At 44.0% G+C, this 12,370-nt stretch overlaps 1 long non-coding RNA gene across 1 annotated transcript; it reads right to left on the minus strand.

Moving 5' to 3' along the window:
- Positions 1-2,082: 2,082 nt before the first annotated feature.
- Positions 2,083-6,684, minus strand: LOC116984939. The gene is made up of 3 exons (XR_004415180.1): positions 6,551-6,684; positions 3,782-3,791; positions 2,083-2,093 (listed from the first exon to the last, which is right to left on the minus strand). It is a non-coding gene; the product is annotated as an uncharacterized LOC116984939 (long non-coding RNA).
- Between the last annotated feature and the right edge of the window lie 5,686 nt (positions 6,685-12,370).

The raw sequence follows: 12,370 nt of genomic DNA on the forward strand, positions 1-12,370 counted from the left end.
CATCCCATTATCCTACAGTACGCTCCAAGTATAACATGTACACAACCATTGTAACCTAATTCAGGAGACTTGACTGTGACCACAACAATCACTGTCTGTTGATTGTGTTCAAGAAGGAACTGCAGATGCTGGAAAATCGAAGGTACACAAAAATGCTGGAGAAACTCAGCGGGTGCAGCAGCATCTATGGAGCGAAGGAAATAGGTGACGTTTCGGACCAAAACCCTTCTTCAGACTGAAGAAGGGTTTCGGTCCGAAACGTCACCTATACCACAAACCACCTACCTCAAACAGAGAGCAGTGCTGAACAGCTATCCACCTCTTTGATGACCCTTGGACTAACCCTGATCAGACTTTGTGGGCTTTACCTTGCAGTAAACATTGTTCCCTTATCATGTATCTATGCACGTGACAATAAGCTAAACTGAACTCTCTCACTCCCACTATCACTCTCTTCCTCTATCTCAGCCTCTCACTCGATGTGATGCTCCCTCTGTTCCTTGTTCTTTCACACTCTCTTCCATTATCCCTCTCTCCCAATTGCTCTCGATCTCTCAGTTATCTCTCTCGCTCTCTTTTCCTCCACTGTATCTCTATTTTGTGTTCTCTTTCAGCAATAACCTTTGTTTGAACAACACAGAGCTGGAGACAGACACGTACGTGTGCTGTCCATGAGTGAAGCCTTCTTGTTATTTGTCTCCACCAGACACCTCCTGCTGGCTACCTGCTAGTAACCCAGCTCCGCTCATTAAACAACACCTCTCCCCTTTGGGTTAAACTTCCCTTTACTGGAGCACAGAGTTTATAACCACTCACCAACACAGAAAATAACATTTCCCCACTCTTGAGCGAAATAATTGGTTCAACCTATTCAGAGAATTATTTAGAGACAAAAGAGTGCAGGTGATGGAATCCTGAGCAATAAACAGAGTGCTGGAGAAACCCAGCGGGTCAGGCAGCAACCGTGGAAAGAATGGACCAATGACTGGGTTCTGCTCGGCTCTTCAGACTGATGGAGCAGAGTGGGGACAGCTGGGAAAGAGGTGAGGGGAGCAGAGGTGAGGGAGATTGGGCAATAAATGGCAAGTGATGGGTGGATTCGGGTGAGGAGCGATGGATGGTGATGGTAACAAAAGCTGGAGGTGAAATGGAGACGATCGGAAGCAAATGCGGAATCATATAAGGAAGGGAGAGGAATAACATGTAAATCCAGAGGGAGGGAAAGTGGGTGGAATAATGTTACCCGAATCAACATATTAATTGTCCCCAGCCCCTCCTCTTCCCCTCACCTCTCTTTACCAGCTTTCTCCCTCCTACTCCATCAGTCTGAAGCAGAAGCCTTCTTTATCATCCTATCCACTTGTCTTGACACTTTCAAGAAACTATACAATCCAAGATTCCTTTTTAATTCTCTTCTGGTTCCTTTGACAACCTCCTTACTCTCCACAACACCTCCACCCCACCCCTTCCCCCCACCTCTCTTCACCAGCTTTCTTCCTTATATTCCATCAGTCTAAAGACGGGTCATGACCCAAAACTCTGTACAATTCCCATCACAGATACTGCCAGGTCAGCTGAGTACCTCCAGCATTTTGTTGTTTTTGCCCGTGGAATTATTCAGAAGGTTTTAATGAAGGGTGTGTCATGTGAAACTTTAAGTCTGTTTCTCTTTCCACAAATGCCCCTGGCCTGCTGAGTGTTTGCAGCATGTTGTGTTTTTATTTCAGGAGATTACTCTGCCTACTCACAGAGCCTGTTGACAATTGGCAGAACAAGGTCAGACGTGTCTGATTGAAAGGACAAGTCCCTCTGCAACCTTCTGTTGCCGTACACGGTGAGGTGAAGTATATTGGTGAAGAGTACATGGTGCGGCGTGCCCTACAAGGGTGGTGAGGAAGGAACAGAAGTGCTCCTTTCTCTCTGAATGCCACCAGAATATCTGGCTATGGGTCATGTGAGTAATGTTTGGGGAATAGAATGTTTCTATTAGAATTCTGTCTCCAATAGAATGGTGGAGAAACACCTGGGGAAGTGGTTTCTTGTCTCTTTCTTCAGCTCTGCTTCCTCTCAAATAAAACATTTTTGCTTCCAGCCTGTCCATGTTCTCCAGAGATGCTACCTGACCCATAGAGTTACTCCAGCACTTTGTGTCAGTATTTGCTTCCAGTCTCTATACTCCTCTCTGTCATGCTGTGGGCCAGTGAACCTGTTTAACTTCAGCTTCATTTCCAGCTGCCTACTCTTGAATCCCTTTGTATGATGACATCTGCTCTTCAGGGATCCCAACTTTGAATCAGCTAGTTCCTGGCAATGATGGGGGAGAGGATTTCCCCAGGACCGCATCCAGAGTCAAGACCCTAGAACGCTGGATGGCTCAACTTTATGGGGGAGCAAAGTGTCACGAGAGCAGTAGTTATTTACTACACTTCCATCAGATCATCCCTCAGCCACTGACACTCCATAGAAAACTATCCATGCTTGTCTAATTTCTCCGTTTAACTTATACGCTGTGATCTAGGTAACACTCTTCTGCTCGCTCTCTGAGGCCCTTCTGCAATGCGGAGACCAGAACTGCACACACTGCTCCAAATGTGGAGTAACCACAATATTGCACAGCTGCAACCCGATTCGTGATTTCCACACTCAATGCGCTGACCAATGAACGTAAGCATTCCTTCTTTATCATCCCACCCACTTGGCTTGTCACTTTCAGGGAACTCTGCAATACAAGACCCCATGGTTCATTCATTAAGATGCCTTTATTTATTTTCCTGAGGGACTTGAAGTAAAGCTTCATCTAACATTTCTCTGCTCATATTTTCAACTGTATATCCTGCTGCATGTTTTGCAGAGAAAATGCAGAGAGTCAAACGTTATCGAGCTGTGCTACTGAGCTATTGGACAATCTGTAGTTCTACTGGAATAGCAAGAATGTAAGGGGCGGTTTATCCGTGTATTTCTGGCCCAGTGATGAAGGCAGCGTCACCAGACTTGGTTCTGGGAAATGAGCCGTGTCAACTGGAGCAAGTGTCACCGTGGAACATCTAGGTAGCAGTGACCATCATATCATGGGGCAACAGGAAAAGGGTTATAGGAGGGGATCAAAAGTGATATTTACTCATGGCAGTAGAGGACAGGTTTGATGCCAGAATTATTCTGTACATCAATGTCTAACAAGGCCATCACAGGGCAGTCGGGATATCTGACACTCACCATTGCTGACAGTAGCGCTTCATTCCAGGCTATTTACTAATACAAGGCCACTCATGTAAAAGCATGAAAAGAGAAAATGATTTACCTATTAGGCCACAAGCAAATTGTGCTGATGAGGGAAATATGAAGTAAATGCAGTAAATACGCACTAGGTCAGGTAGCATTTGTGGAGAGGAACTTGGAGGGTCATCAAGGTTCCACTCTCCACAGATGCTGAGTGTTTTCAACATTTTCTGTTTTCCACTTGGTCAAAATCAAAGATACTAGAGGAGCAAGATAGACCACTCCTGTGAAATCCAATGGATTGACGTGTAGTACGTATCAGAACGCAACGGAACGTCGCTTCCGCCATTTTAGGAATAAGACACCGATCTCCGTTCTGCCTCTCACAGTTTAATCCACGTCAGTCCATTGGATTTTGTAGTTTATCTTGTTCTCTTAGCCTTCATTGTTAGACTATTATTATCTTTGTTTATAATAAATAAGGTGCTCCTTTAATAAAAAAAACATTTAAAAAGGGAAACTGCGTATAAAATGAGCAACAATGCTCAATGAAAGGTCTCTGGACCATATTCATTCTATGATCTTTTGTTTAATCAGTGTTGTGGGGGAACGGTATGTGTGTGTTTCTGTGTGAGTGGCAAGATAGAGATAATATATTTCAAAGTTCCTCATAGATCAGAAGCAACTTTGATTTAAAGCAACTCATGATGTACATGAGCTATTCTCATGATGTACATAAGCCATAAAGACAATTATATTTGCCTTTATATTTTGCTATGATATAAGGAACATAAGCCATAAGCCAATATATTTGCCTATATTTATATTTTATAAACACATATATTATATATATGATAGATATATAAATGTGATATTGATGTATATATATCGATTATATAACACACATACATAATTCTCTAGTTTCTTATATATATAAACCCATATATTCATTATATGATGCGTATTTATGATGCGTATATATGGGTGATATATATGTATATAAATATATAAAACACACATATGTATGTTTCTCTAGTTTCTTTCTTGTGATCTCCTAATTTTGTTGAACTTTTTTTTCTTTCATTCAACCTCACTCTGAATTCCTAATATTGTGAATAAAATATAAATGAACACATGCCAAGATATTTTTTCATTCTATATTAGTGTAAAGAAATATAGTGTATACATACCTACATTGATGTAGAAGTGTGAGCATTATACATGAAAACTGTGCATTGCTACCATAGTTTAGTTTTTAACTTAACATATATTTGAGGGAAATCTACATATATTTGAGGGAAATGAGTTACCCTATTTCCCGGCAATGAAGACGCACCACCATATGAAATTTTGAAAAAGGATGGCGGGACAGGATGGAGGGTTGGGTTTAGTCCAGGGGTCCGCAGACTCTTTAGTATAGGGGCCAGGACCCTCCAGGACTAGCTGCAGTTCCCAGGTCACCTGCGAGCCCCGGGTCAAGCTGCGGTTCCGCTGTCCGGGCCCGGTAGCCCCTCGCAGCCACCCGAGCTCTGAGTGAGTTTTTAAATGTGAATATCTCATACCTAAACATTTGTGGGTTAGCAGTATATTGCATCAATCCACTCAATTTTAAATCATTCTACAACAAAATTCATAAACAAGGATAACACTTTTTATTTCTGTCATTTATGGTAAGATTTACATAATTTATTGTTTTATGTGTGAGATATACAGAGTGTTCAGAACAAAGACGGCAGTTCTTTGACAAGTACTCCGTAGTTCCCTATAGGAGATCTTATCAACGAGTATTCTGGACCCACTGTCAACATCTGAAATTACAGTAAAATATCATGTAGAATTAACATAAGAACAAATCTGATTATAACTACATAACTGCAGAATGGATGATATGTCACTTAAATGCAATTGTTTTCAGGGGTGGGGAGAGACATGTATATTGAAGATGCATTTTTCCTCTAATAGGTCAATTTTTGCCTACTGAATAAAGTCTGTATTCATGCCTACTATGTTCTGTTGTGCTGAAGCAAAGCAAGAATTTCATTGTCCTATCTGGGACACATGACAATAAACTCTCTTGACTTGACTTGATTTAACTTAAATGTAGAAGAGCTTACAATACCATGCCTGCCTTACAACAAGAACAAAACCAAAAATGTACAGCAGTGTAAAAATTGATACCCTTATTATTGTTTAAGAAGGAACTGCAGATGCTGGAAAATCGAAGGTAGACAAAAATGCTGGAGAAATACTTATGGAGCTGGAGCATTTTTGTCTACCTTTATTATTGTGCTAAGTCTAGATCTATAAAAGAAGACTTTCTAATAACTTGCTGATGTACCAAAAAATGTCTTATATAATATAATACATTGTCAGGATTATAAGAATAGAATTATATATGTTACAGTCATCATACATTGGGAAGGAAATTAAGGCTTTAATGTGTGCTCCTTGTGAGAGAAGGGTTAATAGGGATGGTTGATTTATACTAGAACTCTGAAAAATATAACTTAGAAAGAAATAAGGTGTCAGCAGAAGCCAAACTGCTGGTAGAAGAAAGTAACAATATACAGGACAGAGGGAACTTCTAGATAAAGAAGTAACAGATAAAAACTCCAGCAGAAGCCTTTGACGTCAGGAGATGTTCCGAGACGTTTCTGGACGTTCTCGTGGGAATGTGGGCTTTATGTTATGATTGGACGAAGCTCGATGGGGAGACATGAGGTAGTGACCATAGTGAAGAAAGGTATAAAAGATAGATACAACCTCCATTTTTGTGTGTCTCTAGAGGATGATAGAGGAGAGACACCCTTTTCTGCGCAGAAATGTAATAAAGGAAAACTTGTTTCTTGACCTTGTCTCTGAAGAGTTTGTGATTGAATTTGTATCTCACACTCCTCGTGGCATGTCATTGTTCCCTATAACTCTATTTATCATGTATTTTAAACACCACTGATCATGTACATTGTGTATATTTAACATCATTTTTTTGCTGTATTTTTAACACTATTTCAAACTGGCTTAAACACAAGCCGATTCGGGATCTCCGCTGCTTGGAGGTCCTGAATCGGCTGCCTCCTACCGGAGACCGGGGCTTCATGATGTTATAGGCCACGGGCCGGCGATCGGAGCTTTTCTCCGGCGAGGGATCCCAGACTCCGCGAGGGAAAGTGCACGCTGCCCCCGCGACTAGAAGCTCCACACACCGTGGCTTCAGAGTGTTATAGTCCGCGCGGGGCCAGCGATCAGAGCAATTCTTCTGGCGACCCCCAGCTCCGCGATCTGAGCTATAGGAAGAGATCGGCCTCAAGACAGAAAGTTATAATTTTTTTCTTACCTTTCGTCTTTAGTGGGGAACCTGAAGAAAGACTGCTATAAACTGCTTGAATCGCTTACATTGGCGATTCGAACACTATAGCAGAACGGCTCGCTACGCGTGTAGATGTGGGCGCCATGACAGAAGCCCATTAAAAAAAAGACCCTGATATATATGATTCCCAAAATGGCGCGCCACGAATTACCCATGAGCCCATGACTGTACTACAGCTTTGTCGTCGAGTGGTTTATCTTGCTCCTCTATAATCTTTGGTCAAAATGTTGCGTCTGTTTGAGTCAAAGTCAATAATGTGCTTGATTTCTTGCTCCTGAGCTCCACCTGCTGTGCACTTGAGGAACAGTGAGCCCCATGACTTCTCTGCTCCACTGCCAATCTGATGTTTATTGAACAGTGAAATGGTCTGTTCAATTCTTTCTTTATGTGCCGTGTCACACTGTATCTTCCTCTAACTCCAGTGTTACCCTCTTGTACATTCCTCCTGCACAGTTACGCTCGGTGTCTGTTCCCCTGACTCCTGCATTACATCCCATATATCCTCCTCTCACTGCTGGGCAGTCAGTCCAGTTCTGCAGAGCACAGGACCCATGAGGTTGGTTCACTCCCTCTGCGTAACAGCAGGTCTGTTCAGGTAACCTCCTGTTCAATATTGTGTCTGAAATTAACTTCCAAGAAAATAACACTTCTGTCACTGAGTTCGATGCCTTTATAATTGTCAGGTTGGCCAGCAGCCCAGTGTTGGTAACTACATGAAGATCCATCGATCCATGTGAAAATCCCTTCCTGTGGGTATAAACAATGGTCATTGCTGTTGGAATGCTGAGTAAGCTGCCACATAACAGTACAGGGAGGAGCTGTACCTGAGCCGGAGTGAGAGCAGAATACGAGCAGCCGGGACAAGTAGGGCAGTGGGTGGGAGTTTAAACTATGGACTGGCAGGGTGGTGGAATCTCATGGAAGTAACATAATCTTTGGGAATGTGACAGGATCTGAGAGTAAAGGTCAGAGAAGAGGAGCAATGGTAACTCAGAAAATGAGGGAAAGATGACCATTGAACACAAACACAAAGTAAGATCTCCCAGAGAAAGACGGTGAACAATGAAGAAAATAACTGTAGACCCCTGCAGACCAATGAACACAGGATGTCAAACCCAACAGGAGATGGAGACAGTGAGTTGTAGCACGGAGCCTGTTGTGTGTGTGGAGGAGTGGAACACTGGGCACTTCACCCACACCCTCACCCCTCCACTGGCACCAACACTGTTCCTCCATTCAGTGGTTCTTAGGTGAATTTTACATTTCCTTGCCCTTCTGGGACCAGCCCAGATCAGGAGGACATCTGGAATATTCACTGCCCAGCCCAAGAACTCGAATGTGTCTGAAGGTTTAGCGGATCCTTTCCTCGGGGAAGTGAATACCCCAAACTATTATTGACCCCAAGCAGGTTATTTAAATTCAATGATTCACTTCTCTCTTCAGAGAGTGTGGAGAAAGGGGTTGTGAATGTTACAGGAAATCAATCAATCAATCAATCAATCAATCAATCAATCAATCAATCAATCAATCAATCAATCAATCAATCAATCAACCTTTATTGTCATCTTGCAAGCAACAGTTGTACAGTGCAAAATGAAAAGACGTTTCCCAGGGAATAGCGGAGCATCGCACATGAAATTTAAAACATTTCACACATAATACTAAAAACAATCCAGTCCCTGATGGAACAGTATAAATAGTTAAAAGCAGGTAAAACACAACGTTAAAATACAATAAACCAATCATAAAATGTCCGGGGCAGCTGATTTGAGTGGCCAGTGTCAGTTATTAAAGTGGCCGTGCCAGCCGCAGAATCAAGTGACTGTGAGTACAGGGTGACTGTTTAGCAGCCTCACAGCCTGTGGTAGGAAACTGTTTAGCAGTCTTGTAGTCCGGGCTTTGATGCTTCGATATCTCTTGCCTGATGGCAGGAGATTAGATTAGATTCGTTTATTGTCATTCAGACCTTTCGGTCTGAACAAAATTTTGTTTCCCTGCAGTCATACATATAATTTATGTAGGTGTATGTGGAGGGGGTGCAGATTGTCCTTAGCAATTCTCTGAGCTTTTTTCAGACAGCGGCTCTGGAACAGTTCTTGTACCGAGGGTAGGGAGACGCCAATGACCCTCTCTGCTCCCCTCACTACCCTCTGCAGAGCCTTCCTGTCCGAGCAGTTGCAGGTGGAGTACCACGTATTTAAGCAGTACGTGAGTACAGACTCCACCGTACCCCTGTAGAAAGTCCTGAGGATGTTGGTGGGGAGTGAGGCCTGTTTTAGTTTCCTCAGGAAGTGCAGTCGCTGATGGGCCCGTTTGACAGTCCCAGTGGTGTTCCTGGACCAGGTGAGGCTGTCTGTAATTTGCACACCGAGGAACTTTATGCTCTCCACTCTCTCCACTGTAGTGCCACTGATGTTGAGGGGTGTATGCTTTGGCTGCGCCCTCCTGAAGTCGACAATCACATGTCATGGTTACAGACAATCTGTTCAAGAGCCAACACAGTGAACAACTGGAGATTTCTGACACGCATCCACCTTCTTGAGGTATAACGTTACATTGTTTTTTCCAGTTGTATAGAGTCCTAGCGAGACCACACCTGGAATATTGTGTGCAGTTTTGGTCCCCTAATTTGAGGAAGGACATTCTTGCTATTGAGGGAGTGCAGCGTAGGTAAATTCCAGGGACTGTCATATGCTGAGAGAATGGAGCAGCTGGGCTTGTACACTCTGGAGTTTAGAAGGATGAGGGGGATCTCATAGAAACATATAAGATTGTTAAGGGGTTGGACACGCGAAATGTGAACTAAAATGGCTAGCAACCAGGTGCACAGCAGACCCTGGCCAACAGATTGCCAATTCCCAAAGTGAGCACTTGCGCAGTTCATTGATTTTTATGTTTGATTAGTGACTTACCCTGTCTCCTCCTCTGCACAATGAGTCATTCCTGATCATCCGTGTTTACTTCTTCACAGACTGTCCATTTCTTGACCGGGTCCATTACACTGATTGTCCAGAATTCAGTGACAAATGTTGCCTGTTTCTTTGGAGGTTTCATCCGCACCTTTGTTCTCTCTGTCTTTCAATCGGTTCCTTGATCCTCCTTCACTTGTTTCAAGGGCCATCCTTCATTAGTACGTCCCTGATCGATTTAATGTAGTTGTTCTGACCCAGGCTGTCCGTCAACTTCCAACATAACACCACTGTCTCAGTTAGTGTTCTGCCTGTCACACCTTGCCAGTGGTAAACACAATTCTGTTCCAGCACATTCTTCACCATCAGTATTGCTTTTTACTTCACTGACCAGTACTTTGCTTCCTGATTTTATCATAGTTTAGTGTAAAATGTATCCATCTTGTAATTCCTTTAGCAATTTCTGAAACATATTCCACGCAGCAATTATAAGAAAGCAAGAAGGATCTTCAGGAAGACTTTAAAAACCTCTCACAGGTTGTCTTGAGGGCAGTACCTATTACAGTAGAGGAGGTGGTGGATGCCTCAGTGTATGAAGGTAGATACATCTCCAGAGTCTGTTCAGGTACGTCTGAGAACACAGTGGGAAGTCGGAGAAGACTGGGTGACGTTGTGCCTCTATTAAAGAAGGGCTGGAAAGAAAAGCGTGGGAATTACAGACCAGTAAGAATAACATCAATGGTATGTATGTTTCCATCAGGGATTTAAGAGGATGTTGCCAGAACTCGAGGGACTGAGTTATAGGGAGAGTTTGGACAGGGGAAATAGGACTAACTTAAACAGGCACTTGGATGGCATGGATGAGTTGGCCCAAAGGGCCTGTTTACATATATTGCATGACTCTATTACTCTGTGAACTGCACCATAGGCATTTAAAGAGTGAGTGTCCAAGGTTTCGAGGAACAGACTGTGGGTATTATTGATCCATATATAGTTTATTTGTATTCGATGCACCTTATGCAATGAATCTTCTTCACATACCCAACAAACCTGTACCGATGGTGGCTGTTGTGGTCACAGACAAATCTCCAGAGTCAGGTTACATTAAATATTAGCTGGAAAATGTGACACTTGGAACATGTTGTAAGAAAATAGAGGGTTGTGCTGATGATGGAAGAAATAGCAAAACATAACATTTTACTGCGGAGTCACGTGAGTGACTACGTGAAGAACCCGTCCAGCACGCATGCGCGTCATAGCGTTCACGCAGATGCAACAGCGACGAACGGGAGTACAGGCGCTCCCGCTACAAGCCTGAAGGTAAGTACTTACCCACAGGTTCGAATTCACTACTTTGCTCCTCTTTGTTGCTCCAGGGGAACTGGAGACAGCAAAGCAGAACAGAGGGAAGCAGCCCCCGTTCGACTCCAGGGAAAGAGCGTTCCGTCAGTGGATGGGGGAGAGGCGGCACCGGGACCACACACTCTGCGGTCCACAGTTAGTGTACTGAGCCGATGCCCAGTCCGCTAACAGCTGTCTGACCAACAGCAGCGGACTGGAGGGAAACTAAAAAATCGGCCGGTAATCCCTGCATACTCCCGACAAGGAGACTCGCCGCCCGAGAGCCGCAGAAATGCCGCCCGAAAACGGCAGGCAGCCTCTAGCAGCAAAGCCAGCAACCAAACCTCGGGCTGGAGACAGACAAGGAAGATGGAATCGGCACTTCAAACTACCGCCCGAGAGCAAGTAAGTGTCTGTTCACCAAGCCTAGAGTAAGGTCATGGAGCCAAAAACTCCAGCGAGACTTGCCTCAGGAGCAGGGGCTAGCTCGCCAAGGGAGCATAACACTCCCACTCCAGTGCACTACAGCACTGTCCATCTCCCTTATTGAGGGATCGATGGCGACCAGGGCTGGGCTGGTCAAGAAGAGGGGTCACTGGCTGAACAACATCGGGAGTGTGCTTGAGGTACAGGATCAGGAAGAGCTGCTGAGTGTGGCCGCTATGTGGCTCCACCACTAGCGAGATGGCTTTTCAGTCTCAACTGACGGCCAGCATACTACCTGTTCTTTTCAAAAAACCTCTCCAAGACAGGTAGTCATGAGGTGTTGGATTTCATCATGCCTTCCCTAAATTGCATTTACTCAAAGTGCCCCCCATTATTGGGGGGTACATTGAGCATAGCTTTTTAAAACCCAAATATCTTAAATTGCATTTGATACCCCTGACGTCGGCTATCATTTTTGCATGCTCATTCCAGAGGGGCAGGGTAGTATGGCAAAACACCTGACCCTACTGTTCATAGTATGCTCCGCAACTTCTCGAAGGAAGTTATAAAACCTGCCCTCAACCTAAAAAAAATTCACAGGACTGTGAGAACGCCGACCTCACAACCACAGATCCTGCTATCTGGCTAAGTTACCAAACCAAGCCTAAGAAACTGGACGAAGTATCCAAAATATTCGGCATCAAGAGGGCAGGGCCTGGAATGAGCACCACACAAAACCAGACAGCAGTACCTCCACGCGTCCACCAGTAGGTGTCTACTTAATAGTACTGGTGAAAGCTCGGGGCCCGTATGCCAACCCCCGTAAGCCCTATCAGGCCATGGTCCAGACCGTGCCTCATGGAAAATGCGCCACCCCCCAACAACACCATCCCTACAGACAAGGAACCAGAAACCGAAGAAATGAACACACCACTAAACAAAAGTGAAGACAGATAAGTATGGTTCCTACCATCACATAAAAGGTGAAGGGTTTGTGCTAACAGAGGGGGGGGGGGGGGAAATCACACCTGGGTTGGGAACATGAAGAACTATCACACTTGGTAGTTATATACCAAAAGTATTCAAGGATAAAAATTGAATTAAGAAACCC

Source organism: Amblyraja radiata, chromosome 21 (genome assembly GCF_010909765.2).
Source record: "Amblyraja radiata isolate CabotCenter1 chromosome 21, sAmbRad1.1.pri, whole genome shotgun sequence".
Classification (NCBI taxonomy): domain Eukaryota; kingdom Metazoa; phylum Chordata; class Chondrichthyes; order Rajiformes; family Rajidae; genus Amblyraja; species Amblyraja radiata.